The sequence below is a fragment of the Anarhichas minor genome, unplaced genomic scaffold (assembly GCF_050575085.1).
Source record: "Anarhichas minor isolate MPS153535 unplaced genomic scaffold, ASM5057508v1 ptg000007l, whole genome shotgun sequence".
Taxonomy (NCBI): Eukaryota; Metazoa; Chordata; class Actinopteri; order Perciformes; family Anarhichadidae; genus Anarhichas; species Anarhichas minor.
The window spans coordinates 11,372,220-11,393,952 of NW_027466453.1; the positions used below are offsets into that span (position 1 = coordinate 11,372,220).

The 21,733-nt window shown below is 33.2% G+C and overlaps 40 non-coding genes across 40 annotated transcripts; all 40 read right to left on the reverse strand.

Moving 5' to 3' along the window:
- Nucleotides 1-961: 961 nt before the first annotated feature.
- trnae-uuc (transfer RNA glutamic acid (anticodon UUC)) lies at nt 962-1,033 on the reverse strand. Its single transcript has one exon. It is a non-coding gene; the product is annotated as a tRNA-Glu (tRNA).
- A 752-nt stretch (nt 1,034-1,785) lies between these two features.
- On the reverse strand, nt 1,786-1,857 carry trnae-uuc (transfer RNA glutamic acid (anticodon UUC)). Its single transcript has one exon. It is a non-coding gene; the product is annotated as a tRNA-Glu (tRNA).
- A 344-nt stretch (nt 1,858-2,201) lies between these two features.
- trnae-uuc (transfer RNA glutamic acid (anticodon UUC)) lies at nt 2,202-2,273 on the reverse strand. Its single transcript has one exon. It is a non-coding gene; the product is annotated as a tRNA-Glu (tRNA).
- Nucleotides 2,274-2,719: 446 nt separating this feature from the next.
- trnae-uuc (transfer RNA glutamic acid (anticodon UUC)) lies at nt 2,720-2,791 on the reverse strand. Its single transcript has one exon. It is a non-coding gene; the product is annotated as a tRNA-Glu (tRNA).
- Nucleotides 2,792-3,755: 964 nt separating this feature from the next.
- trnae-uuc (transfer RNA glutamic acid (anticodon UUC)) lies at nt 3,756-3,827 on the reverse strand. Its single transcript has one exon. It is a non-coding gene; the product is annotated as a tRNA-Glu (tRNA).
- A 413-nt stretch (nt 3,828-4,240) lies between these two features.
- trnae-uuc (transfer RNA glutamic acid (anticodon UUC)) lies at nt 4,241-4,312 on the reverse strand. Its single transcript has one exon. It is a non-coding gene; the product is annotated as a tRNA-Glu (tRNA).
- A 446-nt stretch (nt 4,313-4,758) lies between these two features.
- trnae-uuc (transfer RNA glutamic acid (anticodon UUC)) lies at nt 4,759-4,830 on the reverse strand. Its single transcript has one exon. It is a non-coding gene; the product is annotated as a tRNA-Glu (tRNA).
- A 446-nt stretch (nt 4,831-5,276) lies between these two features.
- On the reverse strand, nt 5,277-5,348 carry trnae-uuc (transfer RNA glutamic acid (anticodon UUC)). Its single transcript has one exon. It is a non-coding gene; the product is annotated as a tRNA-Glu (tRNA).
- Nucleotides 5,349-5,692: 344 nt separating this feature from the next.
- Nucleotides 5,693-5,764, reverse strand: trnae-uuc (transfer RNA glutamic acid (anticodon UUC)). Its single transcript has one exon. It is a non-coding gene; the product is annotated as a tRNA-Glu (tRNA).
- Nucleotides 5,765-6,210: 446 nt separating this feature from the next.
- On the reverse strand, nt 6,211-6,282 carry trnae-uuc (transfer RNA glutamic acid (anticodon UUC)). The gene has a single exon. It is a non-coding gene; the product is annotated as a tRNA-Glu (tRNA).
- A 446-nt stretch (nt 6,283-6,728) lies between these two features.
- trnae-uuc (transfer RNA glutamic acid (anticodon UUC)) lies at nt 6,729-6,800 on the reverse strand. Its single transcript has one exon. It is a non-coding gene; the product is annotated as a tRNA-Glu (tRNA).
- A 446-nt stretch (nt 6,801-7,246) lies between these two features.
- trnae-uuc (transfer RNA glutamic acid (anticodon UUC)) lies at nt 7,247-7,318 on the reverse strand. Its single transcript has one exon. It is a non-coding gene; the product is annotated as a tRNA-Glu (tRNA).
- Nucleotides 7,319-7,764: 446 nt separating this feature from the next.
- Nucleotides 7,765-7,836, reverse strand: trnae-uuc (transfer RNA glutamic acid (anticodon UUC)). Its single transcript has one exon. It is a non-coding gene; the product is annotated as a tRNA-Glu (tRNA).
- A 446-nt stretch (nt 7,837-8,282) lies between these two features.
- trnae-uuc (transfer RNA glutamic acid (anticodon UUC)) lies at nt 8,283-8,354 on the reverse strand. The gene has a single exon. It is a non-coding gene; the product is annotated as a tRNA-Glu (tRNA).
- Nucleotides 8,355-8,800: 446 nt separating this feature from the next.
- Nucleotides 8,801-8,872, reverse strand: trnae-uuc (transfer RNA glutamic acid (anticodon UUC)). Its single transcript has one exon. It is a non-coding gene; the product is annotated as a tRNA-Glu (tRNA).
- Nucleotides 8,873-9,318: 446 nt separating this feature from the next.
- On the reverse strand, nt 9,319-9,390 carry trnae-uuc (transfer RNA glutamic acid (anticodon UUC)). Its single transcript has one exon. It is a non-coding gene; the product is annotated as a tRNA-Glu (tRNA).
- A 446-nt stretch (nt 9,391-9,836) lies between these two features.
- Nucleotides 9,837-9,908, reverse strand: trnae-uuc (transfer RNA glutamic acid (anticodon UUC)). Its single transcript has one exon. It is a non-coding gene; the product is annotated as a tRNA-Glu (tRNA).
- Nucleotides 9,909-10,354: 446 nt separating this feature from the next.
- On the reverse strand, nt 10,355-10,426 carry trnae-uuc (transfer RNA glutamic acid (anticodon UUC)). The gene has a single exon. It is a non-coding gene; the product is annotated as a tRNA-Glu (tRNA).
- Nucleotides 10,427-10,872: 446 nt separating this feature from the next.
- On the reverse strand, nt 10,873-10,944 carry trnae-uuc (transfer RNA glutamic acid (anticodon UUC)). The gene has a single exon. It is a non-coding gene; the product is annotated as a tRNA-Glu (tRNA).
- A 446-nt stretch (nt 10,945-11,390) lies between these two features.
- Nucleotides 11,391-11,462, reverse strand: trnae-uuc (transfer RNA glutamic acid (anticodon UUC)). Its single transcript has one exon. It is a non-coding gene; the product is annotated as a tRNA-Glu (tRNA).
- A 344-nt stretch (nt 11,463-11,806) lies between these two features.
- trnae-uuc (transfer RNA glutamic acid (anticodon UUC)) lies at nt 11,807-11,878 on the reverse strand. The gene has a single exon. It is a non-coding gene; the product is annotated as a tRNA-Glu (tRNA).
- Nucleotides 11,879-12,360: 482 nt separating this feature from the next.
- trnae-uuc (transfer RNA glutamic acid (anticodon UUC)) lies at nt 12,361-12,432 on the reverse strand. The gene has a single exon. It is a non-coding gene; the product is annotated as a tRNA-Glu (tRNA).
- Nucleotides 12,433-12,773: 341 nt separating this feature from the next.
- trnae-uuc (transfer RNA glutamic acid (anticodon UUC)) lies at nt 12,774-12,845 on the reverse strand. The gene has a single exon. It is a non-coding gene; the product is annotated as a tRNA-Glu (tRNA).
- Nucleotides 12,846-13,189: 344 nt separating this feature from the next.
- trnae-uuc (transfer RNA glutamic acid (anticodon UUC)) lies at nt 13,190-13,261 on the reverse strand. Its single transcript has one exon. It is a non-coding gene; the product is annotated as a tRNA-Glu (tRNA).
- Nucleotides 13,262-13,606: 345 nt separating this feature from the next.
- trnae-uuc (transfer RNA glutamic acid (anticodon UUC)) lies at nt 13,607-13,678 on the reverse strand. Its single transcript has one exon. It is a non-coding gene; the product is annotated as a tRNA-Glu (tRNA).
- A 446-nt stretch (nt 13,679-14,124) lies between these two features.
- trnae-uuc (transfer RNA glutamic acid (anticodon UUC)) lies at nt 14,125-14,196 on the reverse strand. Its single transcript has one exon. It is a non-coding gene; the product is annotated as a tRNA-Glu (tRNA).
- A 482-nt stretch (nt 14,197-14,678) lies between these two features.
- On the reverse strand, nt 14,679-14,750 carry trnae-uuc (transfer RNA glutamic acid (anticodon UUC)). The gene has a single exon. It is a non-coding gene; the product is annotated as a tRNA-Glu (tRNA).
- A 446-nt stretch (nt 14,751-15,196) lies between these two features.
- Nucleotides 15,197-15,268, reverse strand: trnae-uuc (transfer RNA glutamic acid (anticodon UUC)). The gene has a single exon. It is a non-coding gene; the product is annotated as a tRNA-Glu (tRNA).
- A 446-nt stretch (nt 15,269-15,714) lies between these two features.
- Nucleotides 15,715-15,786, reverse strand: trnae-uuc (transfer RNA glutamic acid (anticodon UUC)). The gene has a single exon. It is a non-coding gene; the product is annotated as a tRNA-Glu (tRNA).
- Nucleotides 15,787-16,232: 446 nt separating this feature from the next.
- trnae-uuc (transfer RNA glutamic acid (anticodon UUC)) lies at nt 16,233-16,304 on the reverse strand. Its single transcript has one exon. It is a non-coding gene; the product is annotated as a tRNA-Glu (tRNA).
- Nucleotides 16,305-16,786: 482 nt separating this feature from the next.
- trnae-uuc (transfer RNA glutamic acid (anticodon UUC)) lies at nt 16,787-16,858 on the reverse strand. The gene has a single exon. It is a non-coding gene; the product is annotated as a tRNA-Glu (tRNA).
- A 341-nt stretch (nt 16,859-17,199) lies between these two features.
- On the reverse strand, nt 17,200-17,271 carry trnae-uuc (transfer RNA glutamic acid (anticodon UUC)). The gene has a single exon. It is a non-coding gene; the product is annotated as a tRNA-Glu (tRNA).
- Nucleotides 17,272-17,615: 344 nt separating this feature from the next.
- trnae-uuc (transfer RNA glutamic acid (anticodon UUC)) lies at nt 17,616-17,687 on the reverse strand. The gene has a single exon. It is a non-coding gene; the product is annotated as a tRNA-Glu (tRNA).
- A 344-nt stretch (nt 17,688-18,031) lies between these two features.
- Nucleotides 18,032-18,103, reverse strand: trnae-uuc (transfer RNA glutamic acid (anticodon UUC)). The gene has a single exon. It is a non-coding gene; the product is annotated as a tRNA-Glu (tRNA).
- Nucleotides 18,104-18,549: 446 nt separating this feature from the next.
- Nucleotides 18,550-18,621, reverse strand: trnae-uuc (transfer RNA glutamic acid (anticodon UUC)). Its single transcript has one exon. It is a non-coding gene; the product is annotated as a tRNA-Glu (tRNA).
- Nucleotides 18,622-19,103: 482 nt separating this feature from the next.
- On the reverse strand, nt 19,104-19,175 carry trnae-uuc (transfer RNA glutamic acid (anticodon UUC)). The gene has a single exon. It is a non-coding gene; the product is annotated as a tRNA-Glu (tRNA).
- A 445-nt stretch (nt 19,176-19,620) lies between these two features.
- Nucleotides 19,621-19,692, reverse strand: trnae-uuc (transfer RNA glutamic acid (anticodon UUC)). Its single transcript has one exon. It is a non-coding gene; the product is annotated as a tRNA-Glu (tRNA).
- A 446-nt stretch (nt 19,693-20,138) lies between these two features.
- trnae-uuc (transfer RNA glutamic acid (anticodon UUC)) lies at nt 20,139-20,210 on the reverse strand. The gene has a single exon. It is a non-coding gene; the product is annotated as a tRNA-Glu (tRNA).
- Nucleotides 20,211-20,656: 446 nt separating this feature from the next.
- Nucleotides 20,657-20,728, reverse strand: trnae-uuc (transfer RNA glutamic acid (anticodon UUC)). The gene has a single exon. It is a non-coding gene; the product is annotated as a tRNA-Glu (tRNA).
- Nucleotides 20,729-21,174: 446 nt separating this feature from the next.
- trnae-uuc (transfer RNA glutamic acid (anticodon UUC)) lies at nt 21,175-21,246 on the reverse strand. The gene has a single exon. It is a non-coding gene; the product is annotated as a tRNA-Glu (tRNA).
- Between the last annotated feature and the right edge of the window lie 487 nt (nt 21,247-21,733).

Here is a 21,733-nt window from a genome sequence, read left to right on the forward strand (position 1 = left end):
GCAGCATTCTCAAGACGGAGCTTTAAAGTCATTGTTTTAGACATGCCAACTGCACTTAAATTCCAAAACAGTATTGCCACCATTGCCACAGACAAATGGGGTAATAACTTCTGCACTTTTGACACCTGTTGCTTTTTTGTCTGATTTTTAGCATATTATGTTGTGACTTTTAATGGCATACTATACTATGATTTTTGACATTTTTTATGAAATACTATACTATGGCACTTTTATGAAAGCCTGCTATACTATGACTTTTTATGACATACTATACTATTACTTTTTATGACATACTATACTATTACTTTTTAAGGAATGCTTTAGTTTTACATTTATGTCAATTTTATATATGACATACAAAACTGCCATTTTTTATACTATACTTTGAGATTTCATGACATTTTTACTACATACTATGACGTTTTGATGACCCTTTTAAGAGTTACTATACTGTGACTTGTTTTATATGACTTTTTATGACTTTCAAGATGTACAATAATATGACATGCTGTACTTTAATTTTAATGTTTCTTTTTTAATCTTTGTAATTTAAAGCTAGTTTTAGTTTTAAAGTTTGGTGCAACATGATTTAAAGTTAGGCCATCGCCTGGGTGAAAACCAGGAATCCTGACCGCTAGACCATATGGGACTTGTTTTTCGATAAAATGTATGATCTTTTTCGACATACTATACTACAACATTTTTATTATCTTTTTGGACATGCCATACCACTACGTTTTTATGTTTTTCGACATGCTGTACTATGATTTTTTTTAAATCTTTTTCCACATGCAATACTATGACTCTTTTTGTAATCCTTTTCGACGTGCTAAACCATGACATTTTGATTGTCTTTTTCGACATGCTAAACTGTGACTTTTTTATGATATTTTTCGACGTGCTTGGCTGACTTTTTTATCATATTTTTCAACGTGCATTTCAGGATCTTATTAAAATCTCATTCCCATACCGGGAGTCGAACCCGGGCCGCCTGGGTGAAAACCAGGAATCCTGACCGCTAGACCATATGGGACTTGTTTTTTGATCAAATGTATGATCTTTTTCGACATACTATACTACAACATGTTTATTATCTTTTTGGACATGCCATACCACTACTTATTTATGTTTTTCAACATGCTATACTATGACGTTTTTATGTTTTTCGACATGCTATACTATGACGTTTTTATTATCTTTTTGGACATGCCATACCACTATGTTTTTATGTTTTTCAACATGCTATACTATGACGTTTTTATGTTTTTCGACATGCTATACTATCACGTTTTTATTATCTTTTTGGACATGCCATACCACTATGTTTTTATGTTTTTCAACATGCTATACTATGACGTTTTTATGTTTTTCGACATGCTATACTATGACGTTTTTATTATCTTTTTGGACATGCCATACCACTATGTTTTTATGTTTTTCAACATGCTATACGATGACGTTTTTATGTTTTTCGACATGCTATACTATCACGTTTTTATTATCTTTTTGGACATGCCATACCACTATGTTTTTATGTTTTTCAACATGCTATACTATGACGTTTTTATGTTTTTCGACATGCTATACTATCATTTTTTAAAATCTTTTTCCACATGCAATACTATGACTGTTTTTGTAATCCTTTTCGACGTGCTAAACTATAACATTTTGATTGTCTTTTTCTACATGCTAAACTGTGACTTTTTTATGATATTTTTCGACGTGCTTGGCTGACTTTTTTATCATCTTTTTCAACGTGCATTTCAGGATCTTATTAAAATCTCATTCGCATACCGGGAGTCGAACCCGGGCCGCCTGGGTGAAAACCAGGAATCCTGACCGCTAGACCATATGGGACTTGTTTTTTGATCAAATGTATGATCTTTTTCGACATACTATACTACAACATGTTTATTATCTTTTTGGACATGCCATACCACTACTTATTTATGTTTTTCAACATGCTATACTATGACGTTTTTATGTTTTTCGACATGCTATACTATCATTTTTTAAAATCTTTTTCCACATTCAATACTATGACTCTTTTTGTAATCCTTTTCGATGTGCTAAACTATAACATTTTGATTGTCTTTTTCGACATGCTAAACTGTGACTTTTTAATGATATTTTTCGACGTGCTTGGCTGACTTTTTTATCATCTTTTTCAACGTGCATTTCAGGATCTTATTAAAATTTCATTCCCATACCGGGAGTCGAACCCCGGCCACCTGGGTGAAAACCAGGAATCCTGACCGCTAGACCATATGGGACTTGTTTTTTGATCAAATGTATGATCTTTTTCGACATACTGTACTACAACATGTTTATTATCTTTTTGGACATGCCATACCACTACTTATTTATGTTTTTCAACATGCTATACTATGACGTTTTTATGTTTTTCGACATGCTATACTATCACGTTTTTATTATCTTTTTGGACATGCCATACCACTATGTTTTTATGTTTTTCAACATGCTATACTATGACGTTTTTATGTTTTTCGACATGCTATACTATCATTTTTTAAAATCTTTTTCCACATGCAATACTATGACTGTTTTTGTAATCCTTTTCGACGTGCTAAACTATAACATTTTGATTGTCTTTTTCGACATGCTAAACTGTGACTTTTTTATGATATATTTCGATGTGCTTGGCTGACTTTTTTATCATCTTTTTCAACGTGCATTTCAGGATCTTATTAAATTCTCATTCCCATACCGGGAGTCGAACCCGGGCCACCTGGGTGAAAACCAGGAATCCTGACCGCTAGACCATATGGGACTTGTTTTTTGATCAAATGTATGATCTTTTTCGACATACTGTACTACAACATGTTTATTATCTTTTTGGACATGCCATACCACTACTTATTTATGTTTTTCAACATGCTATACTATGACGTTTTTATGTTTTTCGACATGCTATACTATCACGTTTTTATTATCTTTTTGGACATGCCATACCACTATGTTTTTATGTTTTTCAACATGCTATACTATGACGTTTTTATGTTTTTCGACATGCTATACTATCATTTTTTAAAATCTTTTTCCACATGCAATACTATGACTGTTTTTGTAATCCTTTTCGACGTGCTAAACTATAACATTTTGATTGTCTTTTTCGACATGCTAACCTGTGACTTTTTTATGATATTTTTCGATGTGCTTGGCTGACTTTTTTATCATCTTTATCAACATGCATTTCAGGATCTTATTAAAATCTCATTCCCATACCGGGAGTCGAACCCCGGCCGCCTTGGTGAAAACCAGGAATCCTGACCGCTAGACCATATGGGACTTGTTTTTTGATCAAATGTATGATCTTTTTCAACATACTGTACTACAACATGTTTATTATCTTTTTGGACATGCCATACCACTACTTATTTATGTTTTTCAACATGCTATACTATGACGTTTTTATGTTTTTCGACATGCTATACTATCACGTTTTTATTATCTTTTTGGACATGCCATACCACTATGTTTTTATGTTTTTCAACATGCTATACTATGACGTTTTTATGTTTTTCGACATGCTATACTATCATTTTTTAAAATCTTTTTCCACATGCAATACTATGACTGTTTTTGTAATCCTTTTCGACGTGCTAAACTATAACATTTTGATTGTCTTTTTCGACATGCTAAACTGTGACTTTTTTATGATATTTTTCGACGTGCTTGGCTGACTTTTTTATCATCTTTTTCAACGTGCATTTCAGGATCTTATTAAAATCTCATTCCCATACCAGGAGTCGAACCCGGGCCACCTGGGTGAAAACCAGGAATCCTGACCGCTAGACCATATGGGACTTGTTTTTTGATCAAATGTATGATCTTTTTCGACATACTGTACTACAACATGTTTATTATCTTTTTGGACATGCCATACCACTACTTATTTATGTTTTTCGACATGCTATACTATCACGTTTTTATTATCTTTTTGGACATGCCATACCACTATGTTTTTATGTTTTTCAACATGCTATACTATGACGTTTTTATGTTTTTCGACATGCTATACTATCATTTTTTTAAATCTTTTTCCACATGCAATACTATGACTGTTTTTGTAATCCTTTTCGACGTGCTAAACTATAACATTTTGATTGTCTTTTTCGACATGCTAAACTGTGACTTTTTTATGATATTTTTCGACGTGCTTGGCTGACTTTTTTATCATCTTTTTCAACGTGCATTTCAGGATCTTATTAAAATCTCATTCCCATACCAGGAGTCGAACCCAGGCCACCTGGGTGAAAACCAGGAATCCTGACCGCTAGACCATATGGGACTTGTTTTTTGATCAAATGTATGATCTTTTTCGACATACTGTACTACAACATGTTTATTATCTTTTTGGACATGCCATACCACTACTTATTTATGTTTTTCAACATGCTATACTATGACGTTTTTATGTTTTTCGACATGCTATACTATCACGTTTTTATTATCTTTTTGGACATGCCATACCACTATGTTTTTATGTTTTTCAACATGCTATACTATGACGTTTTCATGTTTTTCGACATGCTATACTATCATTTTTTAAAATCTTTTTCCACATGCAATACTATGACTGTTTTTGTAATCCTTTTCGACGTGCTAAACTATAACATTTTGATTGTCTTTTTCGACATGCTAAACTGTGACTTTTTTATGATATTTTTCGACGTGCTTGGCTGACTTTTTTATCATCTTTTTCAACGTGCATTTCAGGATCTTATTAAAATCTCATTCCCATACCAGGAGTCGAACCCGGGCCACCTGGGTGAAAACCAGGAATCCTGACCGCTAGACCATATGGGACTTGTTTTTTGATCAAATGTATGATCTTTTTCGACATACTGTACTACAACATGTTTATTATCTTTTTGGACATGCCATACCACTACTTATTTATGTTTTTCAACATGCTATACTATGACGTTTTTATGTTTTTCGACATGCTATACTATCACGTTTTTATTATCTTTTTGGACATGCCATACCACTATGTTTTTATGTTTTTCAACATGCTATACTATGACGTTTATATGTTTTTCGACATGCTATACTATCATTTTTTAAAATCTTTTTCCACATGCAATACTATGACTGTTTTTGTAATCCTTTTCGACATGCTAAACTATAACATTTTGATTGTCTTTTTCGACATGCTAAACTGTGACTTTTTTATGATATTTTTCGACGTGCTTGGCTGACTTTTTTATCATCTTTTTCAACGTGCATTTCAGGATCTTATTAAAATCTCATTCCCATACCGGGAGTCGAACCCGGGCCGCCTGGGTGAAAACCAGGAATCCTGACCGCTAGACCATATGGGACTTGTTTTTTGATCAAATGTATGATCTTTTTCGACATACTATACTACAACATGTTTATTATCTTTTTGGACATGCCATACCACTACTTATTTATGTTTTTCAACATGCTATACTATGACGTTTTTATGTTTTTCGACATGCTATACTATCATTTTTTAAAATCTTTTTCCACATTCAATACTATGACTCTTTTTGTAATCCTTTTCGACGTGCTAAACTATAACATTTTGATTGTCTTTTTCGACATGCTAAACTGTGACTTTTTAATGATATTTTTCGACGTGCTTGGCTGACTTTTTTATCATCTTTTTCAACGTGCATTTCAGGATCTTATTAAAATTTCATTCCCATACCGGGAGTCGAACCCCGGCCACCTGGGTGAAAACCAGGAATCCTGACCGCTAGACCATATGGGACTTGTTTTTTGATCAAATGTATGATCTTTTTCGACATACTGTACTACAACATGTTTATTATCTTTTTGGACATGCCATACCACTACTTATTTATGTTTTTCAACATGCTATACTATGACGTTTTTAGGTTTTTCGACATGCTATACTATCACGTTTTTATTATCTTTTTGGACATGCCATACCACTATGTTTTTATGTTTTTCAACATGCTATACTATGACGTTTTTATGTTTTTCGACATGCTATACTATCATTTTTTAAAATCTTTTTCCACATGCAATACTATGACTGTTTTTGTAATCCTTTTCGACGTGCTAAACTATAACATTTTGATTGTCTTTTTCGACATGCTAAACTGTGACTTTTTTATGATATATTTCGACGTGCTTGGCTGACTTTTTTATCATCTTTTTCAACGTGCATTTCAGGATCTTATTAAATTCTCATTCCCATACCGGGAGTCGAACCCGGGCCACCTGGGTGAAAACCAGGAATCCTGACCGCTAGACCATATGGGACTTGTTTTTTGATCAAATGTATGATCTTTTTCGACATACTGTACTACAACATGTTTATTATCTTTTTGGACATGCCATACCACTACTTATTTATGTTTTTCAACATGCTATACTATGACGTTTTTATGTTTTTCGACATGCTATACTATCACGTTTTTATTATCTTTTTGGACATGCCATACCACTATGTTTTTATGTTTTTCAACATGCTATACTATGACGTTTTTATGTTTTTCGACATGCTATACTATCATTTTTTAAAATCTTTTTCCACATGCAATACTATGACTCTTTTTGTAATCCTTTTCAACGTGCTAAACTATAACATTTTGATTATCTTTTTCGACATGCTAACCTGTGACTTTTTTATGATATTTTTCGATGTGCTTGGCTGACTTTTTTATCATCTTTATCAACATGCATTTCAGGATCTTATTAAAATCTCATTCCCATACCGGGAGTCGAACCCCGGCCGCCTGGGTGAAAACCAGGAATCCTGACCGCTAGACCATATGGGACTTGTTTTTTGATCAAATGTATGATCTTTTTCGACATACTGTACTACAACATGTTTATTATCTTTTTGGACATGCCATACCACTACTTATTTATGTTTTTCAACATGCTATACTATGACGTTTTTATGTTTTTCGACATGCTATACTATCACGTTTTTATTATCTTTTTGGACATGCCATACCACTATGTTTTTATGTTTTTCAACATGCTATACTATGACGTTTTTATGTTTTTCGACATGCTATACTATCATTTTTTAAAATCTTTTTCCACATGCAATACTATGACTGTTTTTGTAATCCTTTTCGACGTGCTAAACTATAACATTTTGATTGTCTTTTTCGACATGCTAAACTGTGACTTTTTTATGATATTTTTCGACGTGCTTGGCTGACTTTTTTATCATCTTTTTCAACGTGCATTTCAGGATCTTATTAAAATCTCATTCCCATACCAGGAGTCGAACCCGGGCCACCTGGGTGAAAACCAGGAATCCTGACCGCTAGACCATATGGGACTTGTTTTTTGATCACATGTATGATCTTTTTCGACATACTGTACTACAACATGTTTATTATCTTTTTGGACATGCCATACCACTACTTATTTATGTTTTTCAACATGCTATACTATGACGTTTTTATGTTTTTCGACATGCTATACTATCACGTTTTTATTATCTTTTTGGACATGCCATACCACTATGTTTTTATGTTTTTCAACATGCTATACTATGACGTTTATATGTTTTTCGACATGCTATACTATCATTTTTTAAAATCTTTTTCCACATGCAATACTATGACTGTTTTTGTAATCCTTTTCGACATGCTAAACTATAACATTTTGATTGTCTTTTTCGACATGCTAAACTGTGACTTTTTTATGATATTTTTCGACGTGCTTGGCTGACTTTTTTATCATCTTTTTCAACGTGCATTTCAGGATCTTATTAAAATCTCATTCCCATACCGGGAGTCGAACCCGGGCCGCCTGGGTGAAAACCAGGAATCCTGACCGCTAGACCATATGGGACTTGTTTTTTGATCAAATGTATGATCTTTTTCGACATACTATACTACAACATGTTTATTATCTTTTTGGACATGCCATACCACTACTTATTTATGTTTTTCAACATGCTATACTATGACGTTTTTATGTTTTTCGACATGCTATACTATCACGTTTTTATTATCTTTTTGGACATGCCATACCACTATGTTTTTATGTTTTTCAACATGCTATACTATGACGTTTATATGTTTTTCGACATGCTATACTATCATTTTTTAAAATCTTTTTCCACATGCAATACTATGACTGTTTTTGTAATCCTTTTCGACGTGCTAAACTATAACATTTTGATTGTCTTTTTCGACATGCTAAACTGTGACTTTTTTATGATATTTTTCGATGTGCTTGGCTGACTTTTTTATCATCTTTATCAACATGCATTTCAGGATCTTATTAAAATTTCATTCCCATACCGGGAGTCGAACCCGGGTCACCTGGGTGAAAACCAGGAATCCTGACCGCTAGACCATATGGGACTTGTTTTTTGATCAAATGTATGATCTTTTTCGACATACTGTACTACAACATGTTTATTATCTTTTTGGACATGCCATACCACTACTTATTTATGTTTTTCAACATGCTATACTATGACGTTTTTATGTTTTTCGACATGCTATACTATCACGTTTTTATTATCTTTTTGGACATGCCATACCACTATGTTTTTATGTTTTTCAACATGCTATACTATGACGTTTATATGTTTTTCGACATGCTATACTATCATTTTTTAAAATCTTTTTCCACATGCAATACTATGACTGTTTTTGTAATCCTTTTCGACGTGCTAAACTATAACATTTTGATTGTCTTTTTCGACATGCTAAACTGTGACTTTTTTATGATATTTTTCGATGTGCTTGGCTGACTTTTTTATCATCTTTATCAACATGCATTTCAGGATCTTATTAAAATTTCATTCCCATACCGGGAGTCGAACCCGGGCCACCTGGGTGAAAACCAGGAATCCTGACCGCTAGACCATATGGGACTTGTTTTTTGATCAAATGTATGATCTTTTTCAACATACTGTACTACAACATGTTTATTATCTTTTTGGACATGCCATACCACTACTTATTTATGTTTTTCAACATGCTATACTATGACGTTTTTATGTTTTTCGACATGCTATACTATCACGTTTTTATTATCTTTTTGGACATGCCATACCACTATGTTTTTATGTTTTTCAACATGCTATACTATGACGTTTTTATGTTTTTCGACATGCTATACTATCATTTTTTAAAATCTTTTTCCACATGCAATACTATGACTCTTTTTGTAATCCTTTTCGACGTGCTAAACTATAACATTTCGATTGTCTTTTTCGACATGCTAAACTGTGACTTTTTTATGATATTTTTCGATGTGCTTGGCTGACTTTTTTATCATCTTTATCAACATGCATTTCAGGATCTTATTAAACTTTCATTCCCATACCGGGAGTCGAACCCGGGCCACCTGGGTGAAAACCAGGAATCCTGACCGCTAGACCATATGGGACTTGTTTTTTGATCAAATGTATGATCTTTTTCGACATACTGTACTACAACATGTTTATTATCTTTTTGGACATGCCATACCACTACTTATTTATGTTTTTCAACATGCTATACTATGACGTTTTTATGTTTTTCGACATGCTATACTATCACGTTTTTATTATCTTTTTGGACATGCCATACCACTATGTTTTTATGTTTTTCAACATGCTATACTATGACGTTTATATGTTTTTCGACATGCTATACTATCATTTTTTAAAATCTTTTTCCACATGCAATACTATGACTGTTTTTGTAATCCTTTTCGACGTGCTAAACTATAACATTTTGATTGTCTTTTTCGACATGCTAAACTGTGACTTTTTTATGATATTTTTCGATGTGCTTGGCTGACTTTTTTATCATCTTTATCAACATGCATTTCAGGATCTTATTAAAATTTCATTCCCATACCGGGAGTCGAACCCGGGTCACCTGGGTGAAAACCAGGAATCCTGACCGCTAGACCATATGGGACTTGTTTTTTGATCAAATGTATGATCTTTTTCGACATACTGTACTACAACATGTTTATTATCTTTTTGGACATGCCATACCACTACTTATTTATGTTTTTCAACATGCTATACTATGACGTTTTTATGTTTTTCGACATGCTATACTATCACGTTTTTATTATCTTTTTGGACATGCCATACCACTATGTTTTTATGTTTTTCAACATGCTATACTATGACGTTTTTATGTTTTTCGACATGCTATACTATCATTTTTTAAAATCTTTTTCCACATGCAATACTATGACTCTTTTTGTAATCCTTTTCGACGTGCTAAACTATAACATTTTGATTGTCTTTTTCGACATGCTAAACTGTGACTTTTTTATGATATTTTTCGATGTGCTTGGCTGACTTTTTTATCATCTTTATCAACATGCATTTCAGGATCTTATTAAACTTTCATTCCCATACCGGGAGTCGAACCCGGGCCACCTGGGTGAAAACCAGGAATCCTGACCGCTAGACCATATGGGACTTGTTTTTTGATCAAATGTATGATCTTTTTCAACATACTGTACTACAACATGTTTATTATCTTTTTGGACATGCCATACCACTACTTATTTATGTTTTTCAACATGCTATACTATGACGTTTTTATGTTTTTCGACATGCTATACTATCACGTTTTTATTATCTTTTTGGACATGCCATACCACTATGTTTTTATGTTTTTCAACATGCTATACTATGACGTTTATATGTTTTTCGACATGCTATACTATCATTTTTTAAAATCTTTTTCCACATGCAATACTATGACTGTTTTTGTAATCCTTTTCGACGTGCTAAACTATAACATTTTGATTGTCTTTTTCGACATGCTAAACTGTGACTTTTTTATGATATTTTTCGACGTGCTTGGCTGACTTTTTTATCATCTTTATCAACATGCATTTCAGGATCTTATTAAAATTTCATTCCCATACCGGGAGTCGAACCCTGGTCACCTGGGTGAAAACCAGGAATCCTGACCGCTAGACCATATGGGACTTGTTTTTTGATCAAATGTATGATCTTTTTCGACATACTGTACTACAACATGTTTATTATCTTTTTGGACATGCCATACCACTACTTATTTATGTTTTTCAACATGCTATACTATGACGTTTTTATGTTTTTCGACATGCTATACTATCACGTTTTTATTATCTTTTTGGACATGCCATACCACTATGTTTTTATGTTTTTCAACATGCTATACTATGACGTTTATATGTTTTTCGACATGCTATACTATCATTTTTTAAAATCTTTTTCCACATGCAATACTATGACTGTTTTTGTAATCCTTTTCGACGTGCTAAACTATAACATTTTGATTGTCTTTTTCGACATGCTAAACTGTGACTTTTTTATGATATTTTTCGACATGCTTGGCTGACTTTTTTATCATCTTTTTCAACGTGCATTTCAGGATCTTATTCAAATCTCATTCCCATACCCGGAGTCGAACCCGGGCCGCCTGGGTGAAAACCAGGAATCCTGACCGCTAGACCATATGGGACTTGTTTTTTGATCAAATGTATGATCTTTTTCGACATACTATACTACAACATGTTTATTATCTTTTTGGACATGCCATACCACTACTTATTTATGTTTTTCAACATGCTATACTATGACTTTTTTATGTTTTTCGACATGCTATACTATCATTTTTTAAAATCTTTTTCCACATGCAATACTATGACTCTTTTTGTAATCCTTTTCGACGTGCTAAACTATAACATTTTGATTGTCTTTTTCGACATGCTAACCTGTGACTTTTTTATGATATTTTTCGATGTGCTTGGCTGACTTTTTTATCATCTTTATCAACATGCATTTCAGGATCTTATTAAAATTTCATTCCCATACCGGGAGTCAAACCCGGGCCACCTGGGTGAAAACCAGGAATCCTGACCGCTAGACCATATGGGACTTGTTTTTTAATCAAATGTATGATCTTTTTCAACATACTGTACTACAACATGTTTATTATCTTTTTGGACATGCCATACCACTACTTATTTATGTTTTTCAACATGCTATACTATGACGTTTTTATTATCTTTTTGGACATGCCATACCACTACTTATTTATGTTTTTCGACATGCTATACTATCACGTTTTTATTATCTTTTTGGACATGCCATACCACTATGTTTTTATGTTTTTCAACATGCTATACTATGACGTTTATATGTTTTTTGACATGCTATACTATCATTTTTTAAAATCTTTTTCCACATGCAATACTATGACTGTTTTTGTAATCCTTTTCGACGTGCTAAACTATAACATTTTGATTGTCTTTTTCGACATGCTAAACTGTGACTTTTTTATGATATTTTTCGACGTGCTTGGCTGACTTTTTTATCATCTTTATCAACATGCATTTCAGGATCTTATTAAAATCTCATTCCCATACCGGGAGTCGAACCCGGGCCACCTGGGTGAAAACCAGGAATCCTGACTGCTAGACCATATGGGACTTGTTTTTTGATCAAATGTATGATCTTTTTCGACATACTATACTACATGTTTATTATCTTTTTGGACATGCCATACCACTACTTATTTATGTTTTTCAACATGCTATACTATGACGTTTTTATGTTTTTCGACATGCTATACTATCATTTTTTAAAATCTTTTTCCACATGCAATACTATGACTCTTTTTGTAATCCTTTTCGACGTGCTAAACTATAACATTTTGATTGTCTTTTTCGACATGCTAACCTGTGACTTTTTTATGATATTTTTCGATGTGCTTGGCTGACTTTTTTATCATCTTTATCAACATGCATTTCAGGATCTTATTAAAATTTCATTCCCATACCGGGAGTCGAACCCGGGCCGCCTGGGTGAAAACCAGGAATCCTGACCGCTAGACCATATGGGACTTGTTTTTTGATCAAATGTATGATCTTTTTCGACATACCGTACTACAACATGTTTATTATCTTTTTGGACATGCCATACCACTACTTATTTATGTTTTTCAACATGCTATACTATGACGTTTTTATGTTTTTCGACATGCTATACTATAATTTTTTTAAATCTTTTTCCACATGCAATACTATGACTCTTTTTGTAATCCTTTTCGACGTGCTAAACTATAACATTTTGATTGTCTTTTTCGACATGCTAACCTGTGACTTTTTTATGATATTTTTCGATGTGCTTGGCTGACTTTTTTATCATCTTTATCAACATGCATTTCAGGATCTTATTAAAATTTCATTCCCATACCGGGAGTCGAACCCAGGCCACCTGGGTGAAAACCAGGAATCCTGACCGCTAGACCATATGGGAGTTGTTTTTTGATCAAATGTATGATCTTTTTCGACATACTGTACTACAACATGTTTATTATCTTTTTGGACATGCCATACCACTACTTATTTATGTTTTTCAACATGCTATACTATGACGTTTTTATGTTTTTCGACATGCTATACTATAATTTTTTTAAAATCTTTTTCCACATGCAATACTATGACTCTTTTTGTAATCCTTTTCGACGTGCTAAACTATAACATTTTGATTGTCTTTTTCGACATGCTAACCTGTGACTTTTTTATGATATTTTTCGATGTGCTTGGCTGACTTTTTTATCATCTTTATCAACATGCATTTCAGGATCTTATTAAAATTTCATTCCCATACCGGGAGTCGAACCCAGGCCACCTGGGTGAAAACCAGGAATCCTGACCGCTAGACCATATGGGAGTTGTTTTTTGATCAAATGTATGATCTTTTTCGACATACTGTACTACAACATGTTTATTATCTTTTTGGACATGCCATACCACTACTTATTTATGTTTTTCAACATGCTATACTATGACGTTTTTATGTTTTTCGACATGCTATACTATCACATTTTTATTATCTTTTTGGACATGCCATACCACTATGTTTTTATGTTTTTCAACATGCTATACTATGACGTTTATATGTTTTTCGACATGCTATACTATCATTTTTTAAAATCTTTTTCCACATGCAATACTATGACTGTTTTTGTAATCCTTTTCGACGTGCTAAACTATAACATTTTGATTGTCTTTTTCGACATGCTAAACTGTGACTTTTTTATGATATTTTTCGACGTGCTTGGCTGACTTTTTTATCATCTTTATCAACATGCATTTCAGGATCTTATTAAAATCTCATTCCCATACCGGGAGTCGAACCCGGGCCACCTGGGTGAAAACCAGGAATCCTGACCGCTAGACCATATGGGACTTGTTTTTTGATCAAATGTATGATCTTTTTCGACATACTGTACTACAACATGTTTATTATCTTTTTGGACATGCCATACCACTACTTATTTATGTTTTTCAACATGCTATACTATGACGTTTTTATTATCTTTTTGGACATGCCATACCACTACTTATTTATGTTTTTCGACATGCTATACTATCACGTTTTTATTATCTTTTTGGACATGCCATACCACTATGTTTTTATGTTTTTCAACATGCTATACTATGACGTTTATATGTTTTTCGACATGCTATACTATCATTTTTTAAAATCTTTTTCCACATGCAATACTATGACTGTTTTTGTAATCCTTTTCGACGTGCTAAACTATAACATTTTGATTGTCTTTTTCGACATGCTAAACTGTGACTTTTTTATGATATTTTTCGACGTGCTTGGCTGACTTTTTTATCATCTTTATCAACATGCATTTCAGGATCTTATTAAAATCTCATTCCCATACCGGGAGTCGAACCCGGGCCACCTGGGTGAAAACCAGGAATCCTGACTGCTAGACCATATGGGACTTGTTTTTTGATCAAATGTATGATCTTTTTCGACATACTGTACTACAACATGTTTATTATCTTTTTGGACATGCCATACCACTACTTATTTATGTTTTTCAACATGCTATACTATGACGTTTTTATGTTTTTCGACATGCTATACTATCACGTTTTTATTATCTTTTTGGACATGCCATACCACTATGTTTTTATGTTTTTCAACATGCTATACTATGACGTTTATATGTTTTTCGACATGCTATACTATCATTTTTTAAAATCTTTTTCCACATGCAATACTATGACTGTTTTTGTAATCCTTTTCGACGTGCTAAACTATAACATTTTGATTGTCTTTTTCGACATGCTAAACTGTGACTTTTTTATGATATTTTTCGATGTGCTTGGCTGACTTTTTTATCATCTTTATCAACATGCATTTCAGGATCTTATTAAACTTTCATTCCCATACCGGGAGTCGAACCCGGGCCACCTGGGTGAAAACCAGGAATCCTGACCGCTAGACCATATGGGACTTGTTTTTTGATCAAATGTATGATCTTTTTCGACATACTGTACTACAACATGTTTATTATCTTTTTGGACATGCCATACCACTACTTATTTATGTTTTTCAACATGCTATACTATGACGTTTTTATGTTTTTCGACATGCTATACTATCACGTTTTTATTATCTTTTTGGACATGCCATACCACTATGTTTTTATGTTTTTCAACATGCTATACTATGACGTTTATATGTTTTTCGACATGCTATACTATCATTTTTTAAAATCTTTTTCCACATGCAATACTATGACTGTTTTTGTAATCCTTTTCGACGTGCTAAACTATAACATTTTGATTGTCTTTTTCGACATGCTAAACTGTGACTTTTTTATGATATTTTTCGATGTGCTTGGCTGACTTTTTTATCATCTTTATCAACATGCATTTCAGGATCTTATTAAAATTTCATTCCCATACCGGGAGTCGAACCCGGGTCACCTGGGTGAAAACCAGGAATCCTGACCGCTAGACCATATGGGACTTGTTTTTTGATCAAATGTATGATCTTTTTCGACATACTGTACTACAACATGTTTATTATCTTTTTGGACATGCCATACCACTACTTATTTATGTTTTTCAACATGCTATACTATGACGTTTTTATGTTTTTCGACATGCTATACTATCACGTTTTTATTATCTTTTTGGACATGCCATACCACTATGTTTTTATGTTTTTCAACATGCTATACTATGACGTTTTTATGTTTTTCGACATGCTATACTATCATTTTTTAAAATCTTTTTCCACATGCAATACTATGACTCTTTTTGTAATCCTTTTCGACGTGCTAAACTATAACATTTTGATTGTCTTTTTCGACATGCTAAACTGTGACTTTTTTATGATATTTTTCGATGTGCTTGGCTGACTTTTTTATCATCTTTATCAACATGCATTTCAGGATCTTATTAAAATTTCATTCCCATACCGGGAGTCAAACCCGGGCCACCTGGGTGAAAACCAGGAATCCTGACCGCTAGACCATATGGGACTTGTTTTTTAATCAAATGTATGATCTTTTTCAACATACTGTACTACAACATGTTTATTATCTTTTTGGACATGCCATACCACTACTTATTTATGTTTTTCAACATGCTATACTATGACGTTTTTATTATCTTTTTGGACATGCCATACCACTACTTATTTATGTTTTTCGACATGCTATACTATCACGTTTTTATTATCTTTTTGGACATGCCATACCACTATGTTTTTATGTTTTTCAACATGCTATACTATGACGTTTATATGTTTTTTGACATGCTATACTATCATTTTTTAAAATCTTTTTCCACATGCAATACTATGACTGTTTTTGTAATCCTTTTCGACGTGCTAAACTATAACATTTTGATTGTCTTTTTCGACATGCTAAACTGTGACTTTTTTATGATATTTTTCGACGTGCTTGGCTGACTTTTTTATCATCTTTATCAACATGCATTTCAGGATCTTATTAAAATCTCATTCCCATACCGGGAGTCGAACCCGGGCCACCTGGGTGAAAACCAGGAATCCTGACTGCTAGACCATATGGGACTTGTTTTTTGATCAAATGTATGATCTTTTTCGACATACTATACTACATGTTTATTATCTTTTTGGACATGCCATACCACTACTTATTTATGTTTTTCAACATGCTATACTATGACGTTTTTATGTTTTTCGACATGCTATACTATCATTTTTTAAAATCTTTTTCCACATGCAATACTATGACTCTTTTTGTAATCCTTTTCGACGTGCTAAACTATAACATTTTGATTGTCTTTTTCGACATGCTAACCTGTGACTTTTTTATGATATTTTTCGATGTGCTTGGCTGACTTTTTTATCATCTTTATCAACATGCATTTCAGGATCTTATTAAAATTTCATTCCCATACCGGGAGTCGAACCCGGGCCGCCTGGGTGAAAACCAGGAATCCTGACCGCTAGACCATATGGGACTTGTTTTTTGATCAAATGTATGATCTTTTTCGACATACCGTACTACAACATGTTTATTATCTTTTTGGACATGCCATACCACTACTTATTTATGTTTTTCAACATGCTATACTATGACGTTTTTATGTTTTTCGACATGCTATACTATAATTTTTTTAAATCTTTTTCCACATGCAATACTATGACTCTTTTTGTAATCCTTTTCGACGTGCTAAACTATAACATTTTGATTGTCTTTTTCGACATGCTAACCTGTGACTTTTTTATGATATTTTTCGATGTGCTTGGCTGACTTTTTTATCATCTTTATCAACATGCATTTCAGGATCTTATTAAAATTTCATTCCCATACCGGGAGTCGAACCCAGGCCACCTGGGTGAAAACCAGGAATCCTGACCGCTAGACCATATGGGAGTTGTTTTTTGATCAAATGTATGATCTTTTTCGACATACTGTACTACAACATGTTTATTATCTTTTTGGACATGCCATACCACTACTTATTTATGTTTTTCAACATGCTATACTATGACGTTTTTATGTTTTTCGACATGCTATACTATAATTTTTTTAAATCTTTTTCCACATGCAATACTATGACTCTTTTTGTAATCCTTTTCGACGTGCTAAACTATAACATTTTGATTGTCTTTTTCGACATGCTAACCTGTGACTTTTTTATGATATTTTTCGATGTGCTTGGCTGACTTTTTTATCATCTTTATCAACATGCATTTCAGGATCTTATTAAAATTTCATTCCCATACCGGGAGTCCAACCCAGGCCACCTGGGTGAAAACCAGGAATCCTGACCGCTAGACCATATGGGAGTTGTTTTTTGATCAAATGTATGATCTTTTTCGACATACTGTACTACAACATGTTTATTATCTTTTTGGACATGCCATACCACTACTTATTTATGTTTTTCAACATGCTATACTATGACGTTTTTATGTTTTTCGACATGCTATACTATCACATTTTTATTATCTTTTTGGACATGCCATACCACTATGTTTTTATGTTTTTCAACATGCTATACTATGACGTTTATATGTTTTTCGACATGCTATACTATCATTTTTTAAAATCTTTTTCCACATGCAATACTATGACTGTTTTTGTAATCCTTTTCGACGTGCTAAACTATAACATTTTGATTGTCTTTTTCGACATGCTAAACTGTGACTTTTTTATGATATTTTTCGACGTGCTTGGCTGACTTTTTTATCATCTTTATCAACATGCATTTCAGGATCTTATTAAAATCTCATTCCCATACCGGGAGTCGAACCCGGGCCACCTGGGTGAAAACCAGGAATCCTGACCGCTAGACCATATGGGACTTGTTTTTTGATCAAATGTATGATCTTTTTCGACATACTGTACTACAACATGTTTATTATCTTTTTGGACATGCCATACCACTACTTATTTATGTTTTTCAACATGCTATACTATGACGTTTTTATTATCTTTTTGGACATGCCATACCACTACTTATTTATGTTTTTCGACATGCTATACTATCACGTTTTTATTATCTTTTTGGACATGCCATACCACTATGTTTTTATGTTTTTCAACATGCTATACTATGACGTTTATATGTTTTTCGACATGCTATACTATCATTTTTTAAAATCTTTTTCCACATGCAATACTATGACTGTTTTTGTAATCCTTTTCGACGTGCTAAACTATAACATTTTGATTGTCTTTTTCGACATGCTAAACTGTGACTTTTTTATGATATTTTTCGACGTGCTTGGCTGACTTTTTTATCATCTTTATCAACATGCATTTCAGGATCTTATTAAAATCTCATTCCCATACCGGGAGTCGAACCCGGGCCACCTGGGTGAAAACCAGGAATCCTGACTGCTAGACCATATGGGACTTGTTTTTTGATCAAATGTATGATCTTTTTCGACATACTGTACTACAACATGTTTATTATCTTTTTGGACATGCCATACCACTACTTATTTATGTTTTTCAACATGCTATACTATGACGTTTTTATGTTTTTCGACATGCTATACTATCACGTTTTTATTATCTTTTTGGACATGCCATACCACTATGTTTTTATGTTTTTCAACATGCTATACTATGACGTTTATATGTTTTTCGACATGCTATACTATCATTTTTTAAAATCTTTTTCCACATGCAATACTATGACTGTTTTTGTAATCCTTTTCGACGTGCTAAACTATAACATTTTGATTGTCTTTTTCGACATGCTAAACTGTGACTTTTTTATGATATTTTTCGATGTGCTTGGCTGACTTTTTTATCATCTTTATCAACATGCATTTCAGGATCTTATTAAACTTTCATTCCATACCGGGAGTCGAACCCGGGCCACCTGGGTGAAAACCAGGAATCCTGACCGCTAGACCATATGGGACTTGTTTTTTGATCAAATGTATGATCTTTTTCGACATACTGTACTACAACATGTTTATTATCTTTTTGGACATGCCATACCACTACTTATTTATGTTTTTCAACATGCTATACTATGACGTTTTTATGTTTTTCGACATGCTATACTATCACGTTTTTATTATCTTTTTGGACATGCCATACCACTATGTTTTTATGTTTTTCAACATGCTATACTATGACGTTTATATGTTTTTCGACATGCTATACTATCATTTTTTAAAATCTTTTTCCACATGCAATACTATGACTGTTTTTGTAATCCTTTTCGACGTGCTAAACTATAACATTTTGATTGTCTTTTTCGACATGCTAAACTGTGACTTTTTTATGATATTTTTCGATGTGCTTGGCTGACTTTTTTATCATCTTTATCAACATGCATTTCAGGATCTTATTAAAATTTCATTCCCATACCGGGAGTCGAACCCGGGTCACCTGGGTGAAAACCAGGAATCCTGACCGCTAGACCATATGGGACTTGTTTTTTGATCAAATGTATGATCTTTTTCGACATACTGTACTACAACATGTTTATTATCTTTTTGGACATGCCATACCACTACTTATTTATGTTTTTCAACATGCTATACTATGACGTTTTTATGTTTTTCGACATGCTATACTATCACGTTTTTATTATCTTTTTGGACATGCCATACCACTATGTTTTTATGTTTTTCAACATGCTATACTATGACGTTTTTATGTTTTTCGACATGCTATACTATCATTTTTTAAAATCTTTTTCCACATGCAATACTATGACTCTTTTTGTAATCCTTTTCGACGTGCTAAACTATAACATTTTGATTGTCTTTTTCGACATGCTAAACTGTGACTTTTTTATGATATTTTTCGATGTGCTTGGCTGACTTTTTTATCATCTTTATCAACATGCATTTCAGGATCTTATTAAACTTTCATTCCCATACCGGGAGTCGAACCCGGGCCACCTGGGTGAAAACCAGGAATCCTGACCGCTAGACCATATGGGACTTGTTTTTTGATCAAATGTATGATCTTTTTCAACATACTGTACTACAACATGTTTATTATCTTTTTGGACATGCCATACCACTACTTATTTATGTTTTTCAACATGCTATACTATGACGTTTTTATGTTTTTCGACATGCTATACTATCACGTTTTTATTATCTTTTTGGACATGCCATACCACTATGTTTTTATGTTTTTCAACATGCTATACTATGACGTTTATATGTTTTTCGACATGCTATACTATCATTTTTTAAAATCTTTTTCCACATGCAATACTATGACTGTTTTTGTAATCCTTTTCGACGTGCTAAACTATAACATTTTGATTGTCTTTTTCGACATGCTAAACTGTGACTTTTTTATGATATTTTTCGACGTGCTTGGCTGACTTTTTTATCATCTTTATCAACATGCATTTCAGGATCTTATTAAAATTTCATTCCCATACCGGGAGTCGAACCCTGGTCACCTGGGTGAAAACCAGGAATCCTGACCGCTAGACCATATGGGACTTGTTTTTTGATCAAATGTATGATCTTTTTCGACATACTGTACTACAACATGTTTATTATCTTTTTGGACATGCCATACCACTACTTATTTATGTTTTTCAACATGCTATACTATGACGTTTTTATGTTTTTCGACATGCTATACTATCACGTTTTTATTATCTTTTTGGACATGCCATACCACTATGTTTTTATGTTTTTCAACATGCTATACTATGACGTTTATATGTTTTTCGACATGCTATACTATCATTTTTTTAAATCTTTTTCCACATGCAATACTATGACTGTTTTTGTAATCCTTTTCGACGTGCTAAACTATAACATTTTGATTGTCTTTTTCGACATGCTAAACTGTGACTTTTTTATGATATTTTTCGACATGCTTGGCTGACTTTTTTATCATCTTTTTCAACGTGCATTTCAGGATCTTATTCAAATCTCATTCCCATACCCGGAGTCGAACCCGGGCCGCCTGGGTGAAAA